Consider the following 25,614-nt stretch of genomic DNA (forward strand, 5'->3'; position numbering starts at 1 on the left):
TTTTTTCTAATCAGTTAATGCACATCTTGCTGCTGCCAATGACTAGTCAGGTAAAAATGTCCTTTGGCCTCTGTCTGTCTGGAAAATCCATCTTACTTTTAAAGTCAATTGGAAGTTGTATCTGGAAATCCTTGGATGAGTTAATCTTAGGATAGTGTTTTCCAGCATAGAAATAAACTGGCTAGGAAAATATTCTACTCTCCATAGGGTCATTCACTCCTATGTACAAAATACAACTAAGTCTTTTATGGGAACAATTGCCTCTTGAATGTGAATCAATTAGGGGTGGTGCCTGCAGCTTCAATCTTGAAAACAATTACAAGTGTGAGAAGGTCCTGGATTGAAATGGGGTTAGTGTGTAACTAAAACAAAGCACATCAAGTAATGGTCACTGTGCTAGGCACACGTTCATTGGAGGGCAGAAATCCAGCCGTGCCAGCACCACCTTGTTTATCTCAGGTGCCCCAGAGCAGTTTGCATCCTCACAGAGGAGGTGTGAGCTGTTCAGCCACCAAGCACTGAACAGCCTGTGGTGACCTGTCATCTAGACTAACTACTCTATCTGTAAAACCTGAATATTCTTCTTCCTCATTGCCTCATCACTTCCTCATCACTCCATACTATCCATCCACTTAAAAAAGACTGGTCTAAATTGCAGGGCCTTTTAAATTTTTTCCAAAGGTAGTTTGGGGTCATTTGAAGCCTTTTGCAGATTAAGTTGCATGCAGCTCTTCTCACACAGACAACTCCTTTCCAAACCAAAGACAAATGTTTGGGACTGTTGGTTCGTATGTGCTGTGGACCTCCAGCGCTGAGATTGGACGTGTTGTGGAAATGCAGACAGGCTGGGAACAAATCCCCAGACTGAGTTGCATCTCAAGTGAACTGCAAACCAGTTCACTTCCCTTGAAATGTTGGGAGGGGAAAATCTCCAATGGGGAAGACTTTAACTGCCTTTGGCCACAGTTCTGAACGGTGTGTGCTGAAGGGTAGCGACACAAGCAGCTCTAAGAATGTCTGGAAATTGGTGGTTTCCAGGTGCAGCCAAACATAGAGTGGATTAGTTTGTACTTCCCTGCTCTGTGCACATGCAGAAATGGCTATGGAGCCAATACAATAGACCAAAACTACACATCAATAAACCTGAGAAGCCCAAGCAGATATAATTCGAGGTCAGGGAGCTCACTTCCACCACCTCTTCCAGAAATTTCCCTTGGATAAGTCCAAAAATTCAATCCATCACTAAAGATTTCAGGACTTTCCAGCAGTCACAGTATTTATAGCAACCAGGACCAAAGACAAGTACTTCCTTAAGCCAACGGTTATGTGTTTCATTGGGTTCAATTTGTAGACGTGCCTCTCCCAAGACCACGTTCCTCCAGGAAGCCGTTGCACTCCCTCAGTCACAGAGCATGTGGTGGGCCTGTGCAGAAACCTGCTTTCTATAATCAGAAGCCATAAGGAGAGTAAGCTCCACTTCATCACTCTCTGCCTAAATATATAAATAATCCGAAATCTGAAGTGTGTGTTGGACAGCACCCTCGGGCTATCATTTTACACCCAGCTGTTATTCTCAGAGGATTCTCAGTAAAGCCAGGAATAGACCCAGCCAGGAGTCGGGAACAGGCTCAGAGGAGAATGTCACCATATGGCAGCTCCTGACTGTTGCATAAATACATTGATTAGCTGTACTGGCTTCAGGATGTCTCTATTAAAGGACAGTAAAGTCAAGAAGAGATGTAAAATTATCAGAAAGATGAAAAAGTACCTGATCTGGCCATTCTTTTCCATTTAAGCATCTTCTTGTCCAAAGTTTGACACTGATTGCTTGAGAAAATTGGTTAATTCTGTTTAATTCTGAAGCTTAAAGACAATTCCTAAATAAAAAATGAACAGAATAATCATATTTTATTGCTATGACAACCCAGAATAGCACATTAGTAACTCAAATGACAATATTATTCCTCCTATCACATCGACATTGGCAAGAAAATAAATGGAGTTGGAGTTTTCAATATATGTTTTCACAAAGGAAAGATAAGATCCCATGTTAAACCCCACTGTGAATGCAGAAATCCTCAGAGAGTATTTTCTTTACCTGTTTAAGCAGCTAGTGAGTAGGTTTTGAACTGTGTGCTTTAATGCTGAGAGGAACCTGTTGTAAAACAGGTTTTCCCATTCATTTTCTGCCTGTCCTACAGCAAACTACTTGAACTCATTGCTCTCATGATGATGAAGTCTCCTGGCTCTCAGATCAAGTGAAATGAGTCCAAACTCATCAGTCCAAACACAGCTCAAGGGGGAGAAAAGCTGCAGACTTTCACTTGATCTGGGAGCCAGGGGACTACATTGTGTCCTCTTTGGTGGCAGGTGATACACCTGGAGCAGTGGGTCACATCAGGGACGGCTGTGTTGGGCCAGCTGACAGGGACAGGGCGCCGGTGCTAGAACATGGGGCTCCTACGGCAGCTTTCTCCAGTTGGGTACCTTGTAGAGGCCTCACCAGTTTGTGCTGGTTGGGATGTGCAAAATAGATTCCGCCACCAAAAGCCAACCACTCAGAGATCTAGCAGGACTGGGATGATAGAGAGGCAATAAGGATAGTACATAATTTATAAAATAAGACAAACACCAGGCTGTTTCGGACCCTGAGGTAGCATTTGGTCTAGGTTTTTTGGGACTGGCTTGGGCTGACCTTCCCTCTCCATGAATGCAGAATGAACATCTCAGCATGGCAGCAGGGAGCTCTATGCTGTGGTCCATACCATGCTCCAGATGAGAGGATAAATTCAGGTTTTCAATTACTTGTGGCTGCAGTTGCTGTTTTGCGCTTCTGGAAAGACTGAAGCTGCTCACCATGAAACCAAGCCAATTTCATAGCTGGGTGACAACTGAAGAAGTATAAAACAGCAAACAAACTCATCCTGAAAAGTTTTCTGTACTGCGTTTTGGGTTCAAAATGTTCGCAAAGAAAATTCTGTTAGTTTAGGGAGCTGTTGGCCGAAATGGATACATTTTCCAGGGAAGTCAGCCAGTTTTTAAAGGAGGCCAAATCTGTTTCCACATGGAAATGGGCTCATTTTTGGAGTATAGATGAGCTCTGCATAAAAATATATTAAATTCCTTCCCCCACCCACAACTGTATATGCTTTTCATGCATCTTGATGGGAGAACTGCTATTCCATCAGCAACAGGGAAATGCAATTTGAACAAGTGTAATATTATGTAACTAAAATGACAGTCATGTCAGTATGGATGAGATGGGAAAAAGAGAGAAGAAATCTGGAAAACAAAAATTACCCATTTCAGTTAGCTCTTGGAAATGCTTTTTCAATGTATCTAAGTTCCCCTGGGAGCTGCACATGGGTACAGATAGCTTCACATTTCTTGTCCTTTAACAAAAATAAAGCAACCCACAGCATAACTATTAACAAACGCATGGTATATTGCCATTAATTAACAAAAGGCCAGTTATACAGCTTGTACAACTGTAATAGCCCTCATCCTGAGTGCATTTGGATAGCAAGTTTGTTCCAAGAAGCACACCCTCCTCAAAGAGCATCATGGAAAAAGGGAAAGGTTTTTTAATACATGCTGTACCGAAGAACCAAGATGTGTCAAAAAACACATCACATGTACCAATGCTTCTCTCTGAAGTGTCTGCCATTTGGAATATTGTCATTTAAATACTTTGCCTGTTTAGTCTATTTTGAATGGCTTCATTATAGGGCTGGTGGGAAATTCTCCAGTGAAACTGGAAAAAAGAATTTCAGATTCAAGATTGTCAGAATTTTAACCTTTTCAATGAAAGAAAAAAATGAGTACGTTGATACATGCACATATATTCTACAATATGTATCTATACAATATATAGCAAATTAGTAGTAACCTGACTCATATATAAAATCATAGAATCATGTAATCATAGAATAGTTTGGGTTGGAAGGAACCTTTAACGACAAAAATTTCAAAAATACTTGGAAATGATTGAAGATTTCAAGTGGTCTGCATTAAATGCTAAAGAAGGGATTCAAGTAAAAAAATGTCAACATTTGGGCAGTTTACATGGGATAGAAACCCAAGTCTAGCCCTCCTGTAATACTACACATCCCAGATCAATGGCATATAGTAACGGAGATCCTGGTGCTGCCCATCATTGATCAACATGATATGAGACCTTATTCCTGTTGAGCTTGACACTATGGGGACATATAACTGTGGCACTTGTGACCAGGCTGGCTCCAGGGAAGAAAGTCGTGCACATATGTAGAAATCACATCTCAGCTACCAGCTCATCTCTTACTGAGAAAGGTCATTGCCTCACTCAGGTATCCGCTAAATATAGGAAAGGCTCAGGAAGCTGAACCCTTTGATCTTGAAATACTTGCAGTCTTGATGCTATGAAAGGATGAGGGAAACATTTAAAAAGGATCGAGGGAAACAGATGTTTGGCTTCTTCTATCTGCTACCACTAAATCAGTCACTGGCCCAAACTAGTATTTAGCACAGGTGATTTTCCACAAAGCTAATCCTGCTTTCATTCAGAGCATTCTTCTTCCAATAAAAATCCATCTGCTTGTCTAGCTTTAGACACCAGCATAAATTGTAGCTTGTCCAAATGGGTCTTTCAAGGGGGTCTCTGCACCAAGGCTAAGAGAACCACATGCTGTTTAGTGAGAAATCGCAGAGCTGCTCGCAGCTTGAGCTGTCTGACTCACCAGCTGATGAGAAACTTGACTTTTTGCTCGAATTTTCCTGCTCTTTTTAAAGGAAACTTTAAAAAACAAATAAACCCCACAGGCAAGCAAGCAAACTTTCTCATTTCATAGGCACTCCCCTCCCAGCCATGGTTAAATACACCACAAAATCCATTTTCTCATGGATTTTTTTTTCATTTATTTCCTGCCTGTCTCCCTTTGTTTTTCCACAGGCATTAGTATCGTTTTCTCCTCCTGCACACAGGCTGTGAGTATTTAGTTCATCCTCCCCAACACACGCAGCAAAGGGCTACCAACCGCTACGCGCCCCAGCAGCTGCGCTCACAGCCGCTTTGCAAACAAGAAGCCACACTGGGGTGGCTTTGCTAAGGAATGGTGATAGCAAAAGTTTTGGTTCATGAAGAATCAGAGTAAAGACATGACTGGAAGTCAACACAGCCAGGTCCTCCCTTTGTAACCCCTCAGGGCTACCCCAGCTCTAATTCAAAGTCGAAGCTCACTGGAACAGCCCTTTGTCACAGCTTTCAGCAGTTCCCTGAATCACTGTTTCTCAGCAGCTTTTCACCTCTCCTAGCTAGTAATGCTCATCAGGTAGAAGGCCCAGAGGTTTATGGACTAGTTAATAGACACAGATAAATGCTTAAAACTCTTAAGTCCATTCAGCTGTCCAGACAATTATCTACTTATGTATTTGCATCATTCTTATTAACATTATGTCTCATTAGCTCCCATGCATTAAGGGATTTTGTCCTCCGTAAGTGCCTATCACAACAGAACAAAAAAGTAATGTCAACATTTGTTCCTATTTTTCTTGTAAGTAAGTGCCAGGTTCTTCTGATCATGAAAATAGTTTTTTTATCTTGAAAATGCTACAAAAAACATACTGTCAACAAAAGCAAGTTTGTACTGGAAAGTTTACAAGTTCAACAAAAGTAATTCTGCTGCTTAGCAAAACTGTGATTGCAAAAGAACTCAAAACATTTATACTGCCATGAGTGTAATTTAAGGATATATAACCTCTGCTAAACCTTTTACGGACAAAATGGTGCTTCACCCTGTTTATGATAATGACTTTTAGGTTGCAAAATCGAATAAGGTATTAGCAGTAAAAGTGTATTTTGAATGCTAAAATTGTATTACAGTACTGCAGCTCCACAAATAGATGAACAATTTCATAGCACAGCCTTCTGTAACTTTTTGAGTTGTTTATCATGGAAGATTATTGTAAGACATAATTTGTTTATCAACAGCATATAGTGTAACTTTGCTTACACCATGTAATTCAGTTCCCTGTTAAGTTTTACAAACAACAGGCAACATGTCACTATATTATAGTAAATAAAGCTATGATAAAATTTGGGTTAACCCAGACTTTGTGTAGCAAGGCAGAGCAACGCTTGTATCTTGGGGACCAGTACAGAACATGAACTGAGTTCATGCAAACCTATTTCATCAAAGCTTAGTCAGGGTAAAAACGTGAGAGGATGTTCTGCTTCTCTCCAATTCTGATCAAATACTCAGAGACTTAAGTGTCCCTAGAGATGAGAAAACACACTCGGTTCAGGGAACTACAGCTTTTCACATCTCCAACTAAAAAAAGTTCACAGATATCAATAAAATACCTATCTTTTGAAATAAATTACTAAAAAAAAAGTCAATATTGTGATATGGAACTTAAATCCACACATCATTTCAGCTTAGGTTTCTTTTAGGAAACTCTGTTGTATGATCACCAGCAAAATCAACTGATATTTTTTTTCCTTTACCCATAATACGCTTATTTTCCACAAAGGGTAATACGTGCTCTTCTGTTCATGGCCTTATAGACTGAAACTGGAGGTGAAAGTTGTTTTGAGCTAAAGGCGTATATGGCTGATGTATTGCTTCCATTTATTATTTGATCTCATTCTATTGTGTGTTTCCTTATGGCACACTAAATAGGTCCGTAATCATGGGGAACAAGATAGAAAGGGTAGGGCAAGTATTGTATTTCCTGCCTTGGCTGGTGCATAATTTTTGTTAGAGCTTATTTTGAATCACAACTTCAAGATAAGGATCCAGCATGAAGGATTAGAGATACAGTGTTCTGGGCTTAAATCTACAGATACGTTGGTTTTGTATGTAAGCAACATAAAGTGTTAATACACTGTCCACTTTTTTATAGCTGAAATATTTGAACTTTTGTTTAAAATAAAAAAAAAGGGGGGGAAATGATACAGTGGTGCTTAAAAAAGTTGTTTTTCCAGCTCCTTTGGTACAACAATTGTTTGATATAAACTTGCATGACACTGTGAGCTTCCTCTCTGCTAATAGCCCAAATGTTCTTTTTCCAGCAGAAGGAAAATGCCTGTGTCCAGGATGAGATCACACTGGCTGCCCCAGAACGAAGACCCCCACCGCGGTGCCAAGGCAGGGCTTGCCAAGCACACCGAGCGCATGCGGAGTTTGGCACGTACAGAGGGTGGAAGAAGGGATATGTGCATGGGGGGTGGGGTGGTATTTTTTAAAGCAAAAGCCATGTACAGTGTAGCCTGTAAGGGAAAAGAGGATATGAGATGGAAAATGAACTGCAGCTGTTTGCTTATAAAGAAGAACGGGGTGCATTTTGCTGGCCCACAAGCCCTGAGTGCTCGAGTGAAGATGGAGGAGTTTGCGTCAAAGCGGATGAGAGGTGGCAGAGGTTTCATCCAGCAGAGGGCATGGAGAAGGGGCAACCTCCAGCTGAGACCATGGCAGATGACCAAGAAAAGAGTCAGCAAGAGGTTCAGAGCCCAGTATCCCTGCTCCGCTCCCAGGAAACACCATTCCCATTGCAGGGATGGACACCCTGAGATCATAGAACCATAGAATAGTTCGGGTTGGAAGGGATCATCAAAGCCCATCCAGTCCAACTCCTGCAATGAGCAGAGACATCTTCACCCAGATCAGGTTGCTCAGAGCCCCGTCCAGCCTGGCCCGGGATGTCTCCAGGGATGGGGCATCCACCACCTCTCTGGGCAAACTGGGCCAATGTTTCACCACCCTCAGTGTAAAACATTTCTTCTTCATGTCTGGCCTGAATCTCCCCTCTTTTAGTTTAAAACCATTATCCCTTGTCCTGTGTGGACATCCCACCTCTGGCCGTGGGGCTGGGCAAGGCAGAGGGCAGCATACTCTATCAGCAGGTTCCCAGAGACCAGAGGGCCAGAGCCATGCTGTGATCAAGATGTCTCTGGTGATTTTGGGGAGTTAAGCCTGAGGAAGTGAAAGAAAAATTTCAGTACAGCCATATGGCTCTTGAAATAATCGAAACCACTTGAGAAGCTGCAGGTTAGGACAGGTCTGGAGATTTCAGGTTTCAGTAAAATCTCCAACTACTTCTTGAGGTAGCTTGTTGAAGTGGAGATCTTGCCAGACTGTTACTCATAAAAAGAGTTGAAAGATCCCAGAAAAAGGTCTTGTCTAGAAAACAGTTTGCATAAAGTCAGGTCATCCAACATTTTCACAGCTTCAACTGCCTACTGTAGGAGGAGTCCATGACTAACTCCCAGCAGTACCCTTAGCACACGTAACACTGTATGTGTGCAAGAAAAAATGCGTAATGGACCTAGACCCAAACAGACCCTGGGGTTCTCCAAGACCTTTCATCCGGGACTTCAAGTGCAGATGGAGATGTGTGTCCCTTATGATGGGCCTCCACAAGCCAGATCCTTCTATGTCTGCTGTCAAGGGGATGCTGGCAAGGACCTTGCCTGAAATGTCCTTTTCCGCACCTCAGATACCTCCTGGCAACCCTGCAGCAGGTCACTCTGCAAGACCAAGGTCCACAGCTCTGAGCTCCTCCTGGGATCAGTCCCTCTGGTCTGCAGAGAGCCTCGTGGCATGGCCAGCACTCCCTGCCTCCCCCGCAGAGCAGGAGCAGGCACACCAGCAGTTATCACACTCAGTAAATGCCCTGCAACACCACTTAACCACTCTCTGGATTTCTCACTGTGGGCGTTCTCCAAAACCACAGACATACACTTTGTCTCAGTCTTTTTGCTTCAGTAGCCCTCAGTGGGCCTGTCAAAGCAATAGTGTAGATATTACAACAGTAAAATGGTGGAAAGTGCTGAAGCTCTTTCACGCCAGATGTGCAGTGGTTAATTTGGGATGGCAAGAAGCCCACAGTGGCCAGTTCCTGTGTCCTGTCCAACAAGCGATGACATTCTCTGATTGCAAACATGATCCTACGCACCTCAAAGACAATTTTAGTCACAGGCTAAATTGTATAAATCTGCTTCCATGAAAGATAAAATCTTCCCTTGTATTTTTTTCCATTGCTCAATTAACTATTGTTTCTCTCAGTATGTTTTAATCATAAGTAAGTTCATTAATAGATGTGCTCTTTGGAATCATGGGGGACTCTGTGATACGATGGCATTAATCTTTTTGAAAAACATAATTAATATCATTTGTCCCTTAAAGGCATCCACTATGTCCCCCTGGCAATTATAAAACTTAATTTCATGGTACTGAATGAGCTCATCCAGCTAAAATGACTACAATGCATGTCTGCATAATATTGCTGTCAGTTGTATCCTATTTATTTATACTATTCATCAGCCACTACTAGAACTTTTTTGTGAGCATATTTGTCCTTCTGCTGTAAAGCCACCAGCTCAGCTGGCTGCTCTCCACCTGGGTCTCAGGATAGCCATCCTACAGAAGGGTCATGAAAGAAGAAGGAGATCTAGAAATCCTTAAACTGGAAGATTTTTGATGATTCTTTTCAAAGAAACCTAGGATTTGCTTTGTGACTAAGGCCTGGTCTGGTTAGGAGGAGTCCCACTGAATTCAGCAGGCTTGGGGGTATTGCTGAGTCCTGCCAGTCTTCTACCAACCTCGCTAAAACAAAATTCCCAGTTTCTGAGTGAAGAAGCACTTTTCTCTTTAGAGCTGGGAAAGGTGAAATTGCAGCATCCCCACACAGTGAGAGGCTGAGCCATGTCCATTAAAGATTCCCAGCACAGGACATATTTTAATATATTAGTATATCTTTATATTCTCCATACAGCCACTTACATCTTCCTATCTGGAGTCAAGATTCAAGCTTCCAAAGAATTTGGGTTTACTTTTATTCATCCTACATTTTCAGCAGTAAAACAGACACTGCCTTTCTCTCCTTTATAAACCAGGATGAAGACCACAGATGAACATTCCTATACAGAGGTGAGATAACTTCATTTTTTCATGAGTGTACTGGAGAGCTGATGTGTGCTCTGAGCACAGCAGCAAAGTTTGTGGGTTTGCTTTGTTTATTCTGTCCATATTTGGATGGGAAGAGGCATAGGCAGTAGATGAAAGTAGCTCATATAATAAAACTGGGTTTGGATGAAACTCAGCAGTATATTACTGTTTCATTTTAGCACTCCTGAAATAGTAAGGCCTTGTCAAATTCAGTCCCAGAGGAGAAGACCAGGCAGATTTCAGTTTCAGCATGTGCCACATAGTTGCACTTTGCCATATTTGCTCACATTATGGCATATATGTGTGGAGGAAGAGGGGAAGAATTTTCCCATTTCTAAGCTGTAAAATGTCTTTCAACACCTCTGTTCTGTACTGCAATAACAATATATCATTCCTGATCACAAAGTGAGGCAATTACATGACTACAGCTGCTCTATCTGCAAATATGGCGATCCAAAATGTGGATCCAGTTCAAATTTAAGCATGAGGAAAGTATTTTTGCTTCTTAAATTCTGACTTGTGTCTCCAAAATGCCCATTTTTGCTACCTCTTTCATTTCCAGCTATGCATATATTACTGAATATATGACTGCAACCTTATCCTACAGGGTTTTCGGCCAGAGGTTTGGCTGGTCCTTCCACAGGCAAGATGCACTTTGAGACTGCAAGTTTCACCAAGAGAAAAAAAATTGAAGTGTTTCACTAACAAGGAACTTTGATGACCTGAGGGCAAGGAGGAGCAGTCAGATGTTATCTACTACCTAAGGACACTGCTATTTGCAGCTTTGGATGCCAGATCTACCTGATGAAGGATGTACAGGAGAGGAATGGGAAGCTGCACTCAAAGATGGTGATGTTGGAAGTTGACCTGGACCCTGAGATTAAGGGAAGAGGCATAGATCAGAAGCATCTTTTGCCCATTTCTGGCTCAGTCCGGTCAGAGCAGAAGAAACAACCATCCTACACATGCAGGAATGATGCTTCTCCTGGAGGCCAGAATCTGGATTTTAGCAGCAAGCAGACTGCTGGGAGCAGAGTATCCCCACAGCCCCTGGAGTGTGAGAACCAGTAGCATCTTCAGGTGTTTCTCCTGCCTAGGTTAACTGCATGTGATGAAGAAATGCAACCATCTCACTGAGACCAGCCCAGCATACAAAGCCAAGTTGTCCTACTAACCAGAAATGAGCAGGTGTTGACCTGAATGTTTCTCCCAGCTGTGCCACAACATAAGGAATTTTTTTTTTTACAATGAGGGTGCTAAAATACTGGAACACATTGCCCAGAGAGGTGGTGGATGCCCCATCCCTGGAGACATCCCAGGTCAGGCTGGATGGGGCTCTGAGCAACCTGAGCTGGGTGAAGGTGTCCCTGCTCATTGCAGGGGGGTTGGCCTAGATGACCTTTGAAGGTCCCTTCCAACCCAAACTATTCTATGGTTCTATGATCAGGAAACCCTCTGTGCCAGAAACACTCCCTCTATGAAGAGGGAATAACATTTCTTTTCTCCCACGCCTGGACTGTCTAGGCTACTTAAGCACTTGGACAGGGATTTCATCGGGCTGGAGCTTTGCAGATAAGAGCTCACAGTGGGAGCCCCCATCCCAGCCAGGGCCTCCCGGCACAACAACAATACGGATGATTAGCCGTGGTGAGCGGTCAGGGCAGGCGGCAGCCGTGCCTCTTGCCTAGCTCACACCGTGCACATCAGGGCTCCTAAATATCTCTCCTAGTGATGTTCACAGAGCAGCCAGAGACACAGATGCTGCTGACCCAACAAAAAGAGGGTGAGGCAGGTTTTCATCGTGTCTCCTTGCTTTGATTTGGGCATGCAAGTTCAGGAATATTGGAGAAATAATTCCTCAGCTGTGTCTCAGGCACAGGCCAGAGCAAACTCTCTGCTGACCGCAGACCTATTGCAGAGGAGGTTGCCTCCTGGCTCTCAAACAACTGGTTTAAACTTCCTTTTAGTGTTTTTGCCCAAATCTTCCTGGCAAGGGTCGGGTGTCTCCGCATATCCCTCTCCTCCGCCTGCTCCGGCCTCCCGCTCGCTCTCCCTCCATCTTCCTTCCCACAGCCGTGGGAACAGGCTTCATCACTTGAGAAAAATGCCCTGCTCATACCCCCCGCTGTTGCTTGAAGCAGACAAAAAAAATTAAAGTCTTTTGAGCAGAGAATCCTTGTCAGGACAAGAAATAATACTGACCTCAGTGAGGATGGCATGTACCGCCGGAGAGGTGGTTCAGGCTGTGTGTCCTGCAACCAGCTGTCTGCGCGACTACAACACAATGTGGACTATATGGAATATAATTTCCTTCTCCATTTACATTTAATACAATGGCTTTGGACCACACATTATTAAAAAAGATGAAGTCTAGGCACTTGGCTTTCACTAATGGCTTGTTACTCCTCTAACACTGTCTCTTCAGTGCAGAATAACAGGGTGATTTGTGTCTCTCCCAAACACTCCCCTAGCCTCCTTCCCTACTCTGCCTGAAATTTGCTACTTTTAAAAAAATAACAACACCTCTGTATCACTGTGGGAGGACTGGACTCACATGGGTGGTCTCTTATAATGAAGATAGAGTATCTGGGAAAAATATTTTAATGTGTTTTTCTTCTAATTGAGTTTTTCCAGCGTTTGGGATAATTATTTCTACCAATTAGCCCAGTGGTATTGTTAGCTGGAGGCAACTGATCCTTCTTTAGGCCTCTGACAGAGGTTTACAGTATGCACAATGGTGCATAGTCCAGTTTATGAGAAAAAAATTGCCCCTCTGCTCTCAAAACTATAGGAAAGGACTCCATTGTGAGACAAATATTTCCCATGAAAATTGTCCTGAGAAGCCTCATAAGGGTCCAGGTTTCAGATAAAAGAAAGTGGGTGGAGATTTTAAAATAAAGCTCAGGAAAAAGAGGGTTATGCCTGAGGGGGAGAGAGTGGCACAGGAGAGGGGAGGCAGCAGTCAGACTAGATGAGGCACGGAATGGTTTTGGTCCTCGTACCCTGCAATATCCCAGAAGAGTTGTTAAGCCCCATGCCTCTTGTGACCAAGCCTATCCCTAACAGTGAAAGAACAGATCAAGATTTAATGACAGTAAATTCATTCAGGGTAAATTTTAAGCCTCTCTTTATAAACATAAGAGCTAGACAGTTGTTTTTCCTAATAAATGAGAGCTGAAAGATGATGCAGTCACATCAGTGCCGGAGAAGTGGCCTTGGGCACGAGCCTGTAGTGGCTTTGCCTTACATCAGCCCTGAGCAGGAAGCTTTTTAGCAGCCTGCAGAAGGAAGCTGTTAATGCTGAGGAGAGAGGGCTGGCAAGAACTCAGTGCCAAGACCCTTTGGCAAAAACACATAATTGTCATAAAGGTAAAGACTGGTGAGGAGGAGTGTATGAACTGGTAGAAAATAGGCACAACACTGGAGAATTTTAAGCCAAGTCTTGCCGGACTGAAAATCTCTGCCTGCGCAAAATTTAGTTAATGAAAGTAGAGGAACTTTTCAAGTCAAAGATGAATGAGGCCTTTACATAGCTCAAAATGCAAATGACCTGGTGATGATGGCTATATAAATATGGATTCTTACCTACATATAAAGAATAAAATCTCCACAAGTTCTTAAAGAAAGTAGGGAGATAAATGCTCCCCTTGTAGAAAGTTCTCAATGAACACTTTTTTTGTTAGAAATTGCTTGTTCCTGGAAAAGGAAGTTGTTTGTGGAAGCAGAGGAGCATCAGGAAAGATGCCTCTGCATTCAGGACAGAGCTGCTCCATGGCAGCAGGAACAACATTTACCCTGTGACACCCATGACCTACTGAAACCCTTTGTTTTAGGTACACTTTTACATTGCCACTGCTTGTCAGCATTAGAAGACCACCACTGTATCCACGCAAGGCCAAACTGCCATCTCTCTGGCACAGTCCCAGTGTGGGTTCAGAGCCGCAATGGTGCTCAGAGGCTCAATCATGGGCATTGCCAGAGCTGCCTGATGGGTACCAAGGTTTTGCCAGTTTAGTATCTGCCCCTAGACATGCAAGTACAGCCAAATAAATCTTACAGCAGCTTTTATTACTAGTGTAGGAAAAGTATAAGAGAAAGTGAGCAAAGCTTGTTGTGAAATCAAGCCACAGGGGAGATTTTTGCAAATGGGAAACAAACACCTAATGCTCCTACAGCAGGAAAGTAGGTACAGCATGGTGGAATTATAAAGAGAAAACCTGTAAAGATAACTTATTTTATTATGTTTTTATATGTGTGCTTTTCCCTATCTTCCTTCCTTTCCTTCCCTGTCTGGTAAATCCTCCCTATAGTGGGATGGTCTCTGAGTTACTGTTAGCAATTTTGGTGCTTTAACAAAGAAGTAGAGAATCTATTATTAAGATAAAAGCCCCAAACAACCATTTTAGCATGTGCTAGAAGTCTTGGCAGCAAGTCCTTTGTACCACAAATATATCCATACAGAGCCAGGAGGCCTGAAACTTCAATGGGGTCACTCACATGGTGACACGGGAGTTACAGCATAGGGATTTAGGCTGATCTCCCTGAGAATTACAGATCCAGTTCATGAAAATATTGGAAATATGAGTTATCCACAACTATTGCTTTCACTATGACACCTCTTTCTTTATTAAACTTTTTGTAAAATATATAAATAAATATCTTTAAGGAATGTACCTCTATTTGACATTGCTTTTCCATGGAAGCAATGGCCCCAGTTTTTCCAAAGACTGAAGGTCCTGTGGGCAGAAATCAGATAATCCATCTGCCTAGACCATTCCCAATGTCTGTCCATCTCTCTGAACTATTCTGCCAAATCTACTGTGATGGAGACTCTGCAATACTCATTGTTAATCTTAATTTCATCTCAAATGTGAGAAAACAAGGGTAAGCATCTCTAAGGCAGAACTGGATACAAAGGAGGTTTCGTAACTTGAAAAAATATTGTTTGATCTTTCTTTCATATTGTCACTTATTCTACACGTTTCAGATCAGCAGTATCTAGTGTATGGATCTCAGTTTTAACTATCTCAGACCAGTTTGTACTGGCTTTTACAAAAGATGAGCAAGCTCTATTATGGCTCCAGGTAGAAAGGGGTTTTTGCTGAGATCACACCAGAATAAATTGCCTGGTGTTTGTTCTAGCAGGGTTTTAATAACCTTAAAAGATGAAAAAAAGATAAAATCCCTACTAAAAAATCTTGAAGGAATTCCTTAAAAAGAGAGGTCTGTCTCAGATTATAAGAAAGTCCCACTGTGATTTTCCACAAGCTCCTACAGAGAAGCTTAAAATAGTGAATCGGGCAGTAGTCAACAGGGACACCCTGGACCAGACCTAATGTACATCCGTGCAAGATATTTTTTAACATGTAAGCCAGTATCAGATGCTTTAGAGAAAATTCATGCAGCTGTGGGATAATCTGCCTGCCAGGAGAATTTCATCCTAAATCTTTATACTGAAACACTTAAACCCTGAAGAATGAGGTCTGATAATATTTCCAAGGCTCTAGTTTTGTTAGCTTTAGAGTTATAGTTCTCTCTGCACTTGCTATCAATAAAAAATGTCCAATTCGTAGTTGAACCTTGCTAAATCCTTGGCTTCAAAGAAGTTTGGTTTCAATAGTCTATCTAGACTTTGTCAGTAAAGGTAAGGAGAAAGAAGAATCTTCCCGAGTGCCTCAGATATCAGAACCAGCTCCAGGAGAATATAACAGTGGGAAAGATGAAGAAGTCTAACTTCAAAAGGTCAGAGAACAAAAGTCTGAAACAGCTGAAGAAAAGCCATCTATCACCCCAGAGTTTTAAGATAACTGGCAGAAGAGGAAAATAATTTTTGAAGGATAACTGCTTCCACCATGTAAAAGCAGGTTTTCATTGGTAAATATGCTAACCCAAAGCTGTTTAATATCACTTTTGCAACAGACGTTGGCTACATTCACACACAGGAACTCCAGGATATGGTTGAGGTGGGTGCAAAGAGTTGTGAATGTAGGTATTCAGCAATACTTTACAAAGTACTGTAGCTTTCCTGCAGGCAGTGGGTCTCTGCCAGTTGCACAAGGTGAAGATCTGTCCTACTCATGAAAAGCTTCAGATCTTTGGGAAAACAAGTGGGCATGTGTTCGGAGTTGGGCTCCCTGACCTAAAAACCCAAGGAGACCATGGCAAGATGGAGCAACACATCTGAAAATCCTGCAGATAACTATAGGTCACAGCTCAAAGGTGCACTGATGACCACATTTAGCTCTTTTAAAGAAGAAATTGTTCATATTTCTAGAGGGCATAATGGAAAAGGGATCTTAATTTTGCATTCTTTTTAGGAGGCAAATAAGGGCACCACTAATTGGAGCCCTGCTTCTGCTTAAGACGTGAAATCAATCCTGAATGTCTGGGTAAAGTAGAAGATGGTCTAAGGCAGTTAAAACTTACTATCAGGACACTGTATTTTTGGATTAAAATACATACAATCATTCCTTTCTCATTCTGAACAGACATTTCTGGGCAAAAATGTGGCTTAAGACCGAAAGAGACCACCCCAAGTCAGGGCAATACCCCACCTAGTCCTTCCTCACCAGTATCAATGCCTTAGCGAAAGGAAACACGGCACATGTAGGTCAATTATTTCCATGCTGTACCCTCTCGAAGTGCATTCATCCAGGGATTTACCAAGCAGGAAGAACATTTAATAACTCTTCATGGACTCTTCCTCCTTGAAAATGCCTTTTTGAACTAATTTATAATTTCAGCCTCCACATCATCTCTAGCAATGTGTTCCACAATTCCACTGGGTGAAAAATTAGTGCTTTGGTATAATTTATTTTTAAACCTCATAGTTTGACTGGACGCCCTTGACTTTTTGGGTTGTATCCACCTTCTCCACGATGCTCAGGATTTTATGTGTCTCCACTGCACTGCTTCCAGCCACCTCACTTCTAAGCTGAAGGGTCACAGTCTGTGCACCAAAGTTGTTTGCATTCTTCTCCATCCTTTTTGCCTTTCTTTGTGCCATTTCTCCTCTATCTTTCTGAACACAAGGATGACTAGGATTATGCTCCATATCCAAATTAGAAAAAGACTCACCATTATGTATATGTTCTCTTTTTGCCCCAGAGAAGTACATTTTAAAACAAGATAATACAAGATTTGCCAAGATCTCTGTAAAGCCTCATTGATTTTATTGTTTCTTCTTCTGCACTCTCCACAATAAACCAGTATTGCAGGACTATGTCCTTAGATCCTATAGACCTGGCTCTTTTTCCAATAAACTTCAAAGTAAAGCCCTCACTTAGTTTAGCAGGACCTTTCGCTTTTGCACTTGAGTTGTATAATTGTTAATCCACAACATCCTGTCTCAACGATGCCAAGCACTTTAAAATTAAAATACATCAGAAAAACCCACTAAAAAATACACATTAGAAAAGTTATACAAGTGACTCCCAAAATAGTTGCCCTTCCATTTTCTGTCTGATGCGATTTAGTGTTGCATTGAATATCTGGTATATCTCTGGATAATCCCTTGGTCAGCTAGGTGTGCATGCTTTTGTCTTGGGCTCTGTATCAGGCACCAGATCTGATTGCAACACGAGCTAAAGCTCCCAGGAAATCAGCTTTCTGGAGTCACTGCTAGGACAGGATTAGCCAGGAAAGGTATTGCACAGAGGTACAGATTTCGCAGCATTTCTTCCACTTCATTCACCATGACCAAAGATCGCGATGGCTCTGAGTCAGTTCATTCATAGCCCACCTTGTTTCTCCTCACGTTGTTTCTTTGGGCTTCAGGGTGTAAAATTTCATGCTGTGCGAGCAGCCCACAACCTCGGTGCCTCGTGCCGGTCCACCTGCCTTTCCTCCCTGCCTGCATCCCACGGGGAGTCCCGCAGGTTGCTCTGGGTAGATGATTATTTTGCACTTGTGTCGAGAGCCACTGAGGAAGGACCCGGCCACCTGCCCCGAAGGTGCTCCCAGACATGGACCTCAACAATGCCCTTTGCCAGAGACCTTACTGCTGGTGTAGGGTGGTGAAGATGATTCACGCAACCAAATGTTTGAAGTGCGGACTGTTTTTACATGGCAGAAAGGGTGGACTACATTTGCCCTGTTTCCTTTTACGTGCCCAGTCCCATGGACTGTAGGGTGAATCCTGGGAGATACTTAGAAGAACCTGACTATTCAGAATAATAATTAAGAATTAATGACTGGATATTTACCAGCACGTAGGGTTGCCATGTTCAACACAGTTGGCAACTGGTAACCTTCAATTCATGCAAGATCAGGCCTGTTTAATCCATTAATCCTTACAACATGTTGAAGCAGCTGGATTTTATTGTCCTTGTTTCGCAGAAGGGAAGAGCTCAGGCGGCAAAGTTGGGTGCCTTGTCTTTTGCCACAGAGAGGATTTCTCCTTTAGCTCTTCTTAGCAGTGCCAAAAATCCCACCTTTTCTAAACTAAAGGGCTTAATTGGAAGTCAGCTGAAAGAAGGGATGCCTTCGGATGAGTCTGGGTTCAGGAAATGGGATTTAGACCACAGGTTGCCCGAGGATGCCTCTTGCTGCAACTCTCACATGGCAGTCAGTTCTCACGCTCACACCCTTGTTTCATGTCTTTCAAAACTCTCCAAACAGTTTCTGGATTAAAAGCGCGGGCTCAAGCTCATCCAGTGCTAAACATCTCCTGTTCCTGCTGCAGGAGGAATGAAGTGCACTCAGCTCAATAAACTGCATAACAACTAAACATTATCCAAAAACAGGCCAGGTGTGATGAGAACCATTATTTCCAGAAGCTAAACTGCATGTGCATGCTACAGGACACCTTTCTTTATAACATCCAGGGCTGTAGGGGCTTTCTTTTTTAAAGAAAACTCACATTTTCAGAAAGTGATAAATACAAAGCATCAAATGTGGTTCACGGTAACAAGAAACCAATGAAAGTTTATGACCAACCAATCCACTTAACTCTGCCAAAGCAATAAACCACCACTTGGGTTATAAATTGTTGAGCTGAGTTAGCACTCTTAAAATGTTTTCCAAAATCAATTGCTCCCCCAATTAGATCATTAATTGTCAACAACTTAGTTAAATAATAAGCCAGTGGTTCACATCTGCTTGGGAACAGAGTCAAACTTCAGCTGTTTCCCTGGCTACTTGAGCTGAATTCACGTCTGTTATCATTAACATGAGTGGGGGTAGGAAAGCAAGAAACTATGCTGGAAATTAAATCAAGTTCTCCTCCCACTGCCTGAAGCACATAAATCTTCTAAGTTAATGGTGCCACAGAATAGGTCTGATTGGCCTCAGTGGGGGTCTAGGATGCACAAGGAATGTGGGGTCAAGCCTCATGGACCACTGACCTTTCCGGGGAGGTGTGTGTTATTGAAGCCTCCATCAAATCTGTTGCTCAGTCCCCATCTAATGTCATTAGTATCTATCTACACACAGTACTGATGACCTTTGCTTTTCTTCTTCTCTATGTGAGCATCAGCATAGCAGCTTTGCTGTTAACAGGATCCCAAAGGATGTGAAACTCAGCTCCTGCCCTTGGTCTTTGGGGTCAGTGGTCACCAGACATCAGTGTGGTCAGTAACGGCTTCTACTTGAGGTCAGCTCCATCCTTTCTCTCCACGGGACAGAGTCAGAGATGTTGCATGGAAGCAGGAAGATGAGACTTGTGAAATATGGTCCAGCAGAAGAGCAAGAGAATATCTGGGGTACATCAGCTCTGGAACAGTGGGTCACCACCAAGCCTGGCTAACACCAGAGAGTTAGTGTGGCAAACACATAGTGTCCTGGGCACCTCCCTGCCATGCTAATCCCAATGCTACATCTTTTTGGTACATCTTGGCACATACTTGCCATCCCATTGTACCTGTGGTAGTGTATTGCCCATTGCCAGTAAGGATGGACACTTGCAATAGCTTGATGTCAACCAACTTCACCTTGCTTCTTCCAGTTGGATCAACAGGAGTCAGGGTCTTAGCAGAGGCCAAATTTAAAAATTAAAACTAATAAATAAGTACAACCAGCAAGCCTGACAAACTTATTATCTTCTCACATCAATTTTATTCTGTTGACTCTCCAGGGATGTCAGTGATGTATTTCCTGGGTTTGCAACAAAATCAGCAACTACATCACGCATTTTGTATTAACTGTCTCTTGCATTTGTCAGCACTCTTGTGCAAGACAGAGGCTATGGGCCTGCTCCTTTTGTGGTTTGCACTCCTATAGCAGAGCACAAGGCAGTAGATTTTCAGGTTGCTATTTTCAGATACACCAAGTGCCTGGCTATGCAGTTCAAACAGCAGTGGTACACCTGGACAGCAAGAAATCAGGCTGGCAACAGAAACACAAGAATCAAGAAAACTTATCATTCTCAATGACACTCTTCCTAAGGCAGTCTGCTTTGGCTCCAGGTAGCATTTCCACCAGTGTCCAAGCAGATAACTGCAATACTGGAGCTACCCTTTTGGTAGACACATTCAAGAGCATCATGAGGGCAGCCAGCGTGCTGAGAAAGGACCATAGGAAGAACTGAACTTGATGGTTAAAACACAGCATCATGTGAGTACTTTTATCGATTTTTGAGTGTCTTTATGTATTTTTCCAGACAGGATTAACTAAGTCAGTGCCACAGCATAGCTACCGTCATCCAGAGGTTTGAAGGCCGGGACCAGCAGTTCTCCCAACAGCCTTTTTCCTTGCTCTTGCCACCATGTTACATGTGTGAAAAACAAGCAGGCATAAAACCATCACATTAACATTATTCAAAGCACAGCCCTACCCTTGCACTGCTCTTTCCTCTGAAGCACATCCTGTCCTCCCGTGTGCAGTTATTTATATTTCTTCATGCTGTCCTTTCTGGCAGGCTGTTCTACTTAACACCCTCTAAGAAGATAATTCCCACCAGGACCTCTCTGCAGCAACACTGGTTTTAACCTAACATTATAAAGACCATGATTTAATGCCATTGTATTTCTCCTCCCACCTCAATGTTAAACATTAACCTTGGGCCCACTGTTGACTGCTGAAGGCATCTGCTGCAATCATATGTGAAATATTGGGCATTATTTGGCTCTTTGGGAGATGAATGCATACATAGGTCCATGCTGTGTTGTTTCAGGGAAGAGCAGAAAATGTTTGTGTAGAGCCAGTTTTAAAATCAGCCATTAAATTGGGCTTTCGTAACTTCTGCTTCTGAAGGTTGGTTCAGTATGGCACTAAATCTTTTCCACAGCCCAAGGATTCAGAAGGCACAGAGGTTTCCTTGATGATCAGCCTTGTTAGCTCCAAGGACCTTTTCTTTCAGAGCTCTCATTGTGTGGCAAGAAGAAAGGAAAAATGAGTTCTTGGAAGTAAAGACCCTCCTTCTGTTCAGGTTTGCATAAAGGAAGGGTCACTGCCCCTGAAGGCTTGCCTCTCTCTTTTCCTTTTCTTAAACCACATAAATAGAAGAGTAACACCAGCCCATAAGCTGAATATATCACGTTCTGATCAGTACACCGAAGCTTTTGCAACTCACGAAACTCATGTGTGCTGTCATGTGCATGTTAATCCTGTGCAGGATTGAATGCGCAGATTCTTGTCTTTCTGTGGCATGTATCTCCTGTTGCATAATCCCCAAACAATGCTCTGCCCTTGGAAAAAAAAATCTGAGAATTTTGGAACTTTTTTTAACCTACAAATACAAGGTTGGTTGTAGGATCAGTAGGTACTGATGGAAGAAGTGCTAGGAAGTAGAAATCCTAAAAATGATCTCCTTTTCCTTTGTCTTCAAAGGACCTGACAAGTCTCCCTCTCCCTTGCTTCTTCTCACCCAAATATACCAGCAAAATCCCTCTCACCAGGTTATCCATGCCTTTCAGCCTTCTTTTGCTTTTTCAGTGTTTTGAAACACCTACCATGCATAAAAGCAAGACAAATCTAATTGACCCATCCCCTTCTTCTCCCTTATACAGCTCACAGTAGCAGACTGAAAGGACTCCACAAGAAGGTCCTTCATGTGAGTGTTATCTGGCAACTTGCTCGTGGGGACACCCCTCCCTGTTAATTGCTCTTGGAGGCATCTAAAAATCCAGTGTTGGTCCTGTTTGCAGACACAGAACAGACCCAGTTTACAGTCAAAGCAGACAAAATCTCTTTGTTCCCTGATGTAATATGGGATGCTAACTATTCCACTTTTCCAACAAAGAGCAAGATGGTTGCTTCATTTACCCAAAGCCATGTGAGAAGGTGTGACAGAGCCACTGGATAAGCTCAGGTGCCCTTGGTTCCCATTCAGACCTGCTTCAAACAAACATTTCTGAGGGATGGCATTGCACTGAAAGCCTTGCTACACCTGGACCCATACATGTCAAGATGTGCGGCTGCGTTGCCTCCCTCTCTGAGCCACCCGCCCTCTTACAGACACATGCAAGATCAGTTGGACAATAGTTGCTCCTCAGTCAATCCAACTGGCTGTTTCTTGTAACAGCATTCATCTCTAGGTGTGTACAGTTTGATTACTTTTTATTCCAGTGCCTTTCTGGATAAGTGTTGGTGCTGACTGCTGTATATAACTCCAGGTCCACATTTCTCACTCCTTTGAGGACAGACATTCTGTTTGTATGCCAAAGCTGCCTGCTTACCTTTGTACCCTCTAGTGAATAAATTCAGTTTAACCATGTTCTTTTCCTCTTCTCTCTTGTGTCTTGCCATCTTTATATCACAGTGAAACACTTTTTTTGTTGGAGAAAACTGAAGCAAAAAGGCATTAAATATGTTGGCCTTCTCTAGGTCATCCATGCCTCTCCTGTTCTCAATTAGGTAATGGGCTTCTGCTTGCTGCTGTCTTTCTTTTACTTTACTGTATTTATAGCACCTTTCTCCTTGTTTCCTAACACTCACTTCTCAGTGGTTGTAATTCATTTAGCACAGCAACCTTTCTGCCCTACATGCTTATTTTATTCCTTGATCTCATCCTCAGTAATGCGACCTCATTCTCCTTTTTAAAATTATTCTTCTGGGACTCTCCTATCCTTATCCTACCCTCTGGATATCCACAGTGAGTAAAGCTGGATCTTCTACCATGAGCGATGTGGTGCTCAGGTGCTTACCTCCTGTGAGCAGAGCTGCAGCTCCTTGTCTCTGGCCATGCTGAGTGAACCTGCCAAGATGTGAGACCTCCCTTGAACAGCAAGCCTTTATCAACCACACAGCATTTAAGTTACTCCCAGTCCTTCCAGCACCCATGGACAGAGGATATGCCCCATATCAGGGATAAGCCAGGTGAAATCTTATCCACATCCCATGTCGCTGAGACGCTGTGACAGCAATGGGTGGGAAATGGTGGGACTCAATCCCACACCCCATTTCCACCAGCAAAGGACAAGGGAGCATCCAGAGAGGGGGGAACAGGGCACTACAGAAATGTCTCTGCCCCCCATTAGTGAGGGAAAGCCATAGTAATCGGCCCCTAGTTTTCAGCTCTGCTGAAGACTTTAGCATTGGCTAGGGACTTATTTGGGTTTTATTTCCTGCAGCAGGGATGAGCGTTTTCCTGGGCAGACCCTCTGTGGTAAGGTCAAAAGGATGCAGGTCTGCCTTGCTCTGCCCCTCCTCCCTGTTGCACACAGGAACCAACACTTCCCAAAGCCACCTCTGTGAAGTCTGCAGTGAATTAACATGACACTGGCAAAAGTAAAGCTGTGAAAACTATTTCTACTTTTAAAATGTTTGGCAAAAAACATCTGACATAAAAAGCAAAAGCAATCGTTGCTCCACAGTAAAGATAACTCAAACAGAAGTACTAGGAGCTTTATACGTGTTCAGTCTCTCCTGCTAGTCCCTGTGCATGCTGCAGCATGCTCTCAGCAAGAGAGCTTCACCCATGTTTGACTTCCCAAAGACATGAGAGAATTGCAACCTTACCTGTTTCCTCCATGATGCTCAACGATGCAGCTCCCACGCTGAGGTTCCTGCAGTGCTCTGCCATAGTCAGGCTGAAACAACAACTGAGTCACAGTGGACTCCAGCCCCACTTCATGTAACCTCAGCAAACGTGACCCTAGGAACCACTGGCAAGGGAACAATTAAAAAACAAAAAAGCAGTCAAAGAGCTGATCACCACCCCAGTTCAGGTAGGACACCAAGGAGAGGTGATCACAACCCTCCAGGCAGGACACTGAAGACTTCCCCTGTCCAGCTTGGGCTTGTTGAAGATTAGAGTGATTCCGCTAAGACTTGACTTGGTATCAGCAGGTAGCTTTGCTCCTCAGCACAAGATGTCAAATAATTTGCAAAATGCTTGCAATTGAATTCAAATATGCTGGCTCTGCTGGCTAAGCATGATTTCTTTGAGCAGTGCCTTAATCCTCAAAAATCTTTCCCCTCTGAGACTACAAGGACTTGGCACTCAAAAGCCAAAGGAAGAAAAAGCTGTTGTGATTTCTGAACCAGCAGCCCAGGGTGTTTTTTTCAGTGCAACTGGAGGCAAACAGCTCGAGAGAGTGTTGTCTCCATCATTAGAGACCACAGTTCATGCAGGGCTGAGAACAGATATCAACAACACTCATGAACCCCTCTTCCAAACTTCCTACATGAAAACCTGACTTTAAAATATTTTAAAGCTGCATTTTTAACACCTGTAACACTAATTTACTCACACATATACCTGATTACTGTGGCATGCCAAAGCATCAGTTACAATATCACAGAAGCACTCTCCTGCTGACATGGCCCATAATGATTTCAAACTTCTCTTTATCCAGAAAAAGTTGTTTGTTTTAGTTTGGTTTTTTTAATGCCTTAATTCTTTAATTTCAGGTAAACTCCAAGAGTTTTCCAAAGTCAGCCTAAGCCTGGGCCGGAGCTCAGCTGGGCTGGTTTATTTTTTAGCCCACAGCTGATCCAGGCCCTCATCGCTGCCTGTACCAGCTACCATATCAGGTTCTGTGAATGCAATCTGAATTCAACAAGCAGCCCTAATTAATGCCCCTTATGTTTGTTTGACTCACCAAAGATACGTGTCGGCCTAAGTAGTAAATCTCATCGCTGCATAGGAACTATAGGGATCAGTTCATTTCCAAATGTGTCCTGGATAGAGCCCAAGATATCTAATACTGTGGGGAAAACACATATTGAGTGTCAAACTAAAGCAACAGCAGCTCTGCAACAAATGGCAACTTCCTCCTGGAAGAGTCAAAGATGGCTGTAACTGCAGATGCTTTTAAATGTACTTTCAGAGTATGACTTAAAATAGTTTCTCTCACTCCAGTTCCTGCTTTAACTCATATCCAACTGCTAAACATACTGTGGCTATTCCTGCTAATATGCTCTCTGACAAATCACAGCCATGCATAGGTTTCATTTCAGTATTTCCAATTTACTCTTCAATGGGAGACAAATGTGTCTTATTTGCTGACTGCTTAATGAATCTTAAAGAATTTCCAGGCATGCACTGGGATGGTGCTTACTAGAGCCACTTGCAAATTGTTTTATTTGCTCAATTCTGTGCCCGTAAGATATTCACTGGCACCTGGATGCTGTACTGGCTGGTGCAAGACTAACATGGAAATCAGTATATTAGGTAAAAAAATAGAAACTTCAGAGGGAGTTTTCCCATTTACACTTGACCAGAATCAGAAACCAACATATCAAACTGACAAGATGTATTAATTATGTACTTAAATGGTTGCTTTACTCATGTAGTCATCTGGCTTCC

The 25,614-nt window shown here is 42.8% G+C and overlaps 1 long non-coding RNA gene across 1 annotated transcript; it reads right to left on the reverse strand.

Moving 5' to 3' along the window:
- Window positions 1-1,780: 1,780 nt before the first annotated feature.
- On the reverse strand, window positions 1,781-23,942 carry LOC139827894 (uncharacterized). Its single transcript, XR_011739017.1, has 3 exons — window positions 23,823-23,942; window positions 23,009-23,058; window positions 1,781-1,877 (listed from the first exon to the last, which is right to left on the reverse strand). It is a non-coding gene; the product is annotated as an uncharacterized lncRNA (long non-coding RNA).
- Window positions 23,943-25,614: the final 1,672 nt, after the last annotated feature.

The sequence above is a fragment of the Patagioenas fasciata genome, chromosome 4 (genome assembly GCF_037038585.1).
Source record: "Patagioenas fasciata isolate bPatFas1 chromosome 4, bPatFas1.hap1, whole genome shotgun sequence".
NCBI classification, from domain to species: domain Eukaryota; kingdom Metazoa; phylum Chordata; class Aves; order Columbiformes; family Columbidae; genus Patagioenas; species Patagioenas fasciata.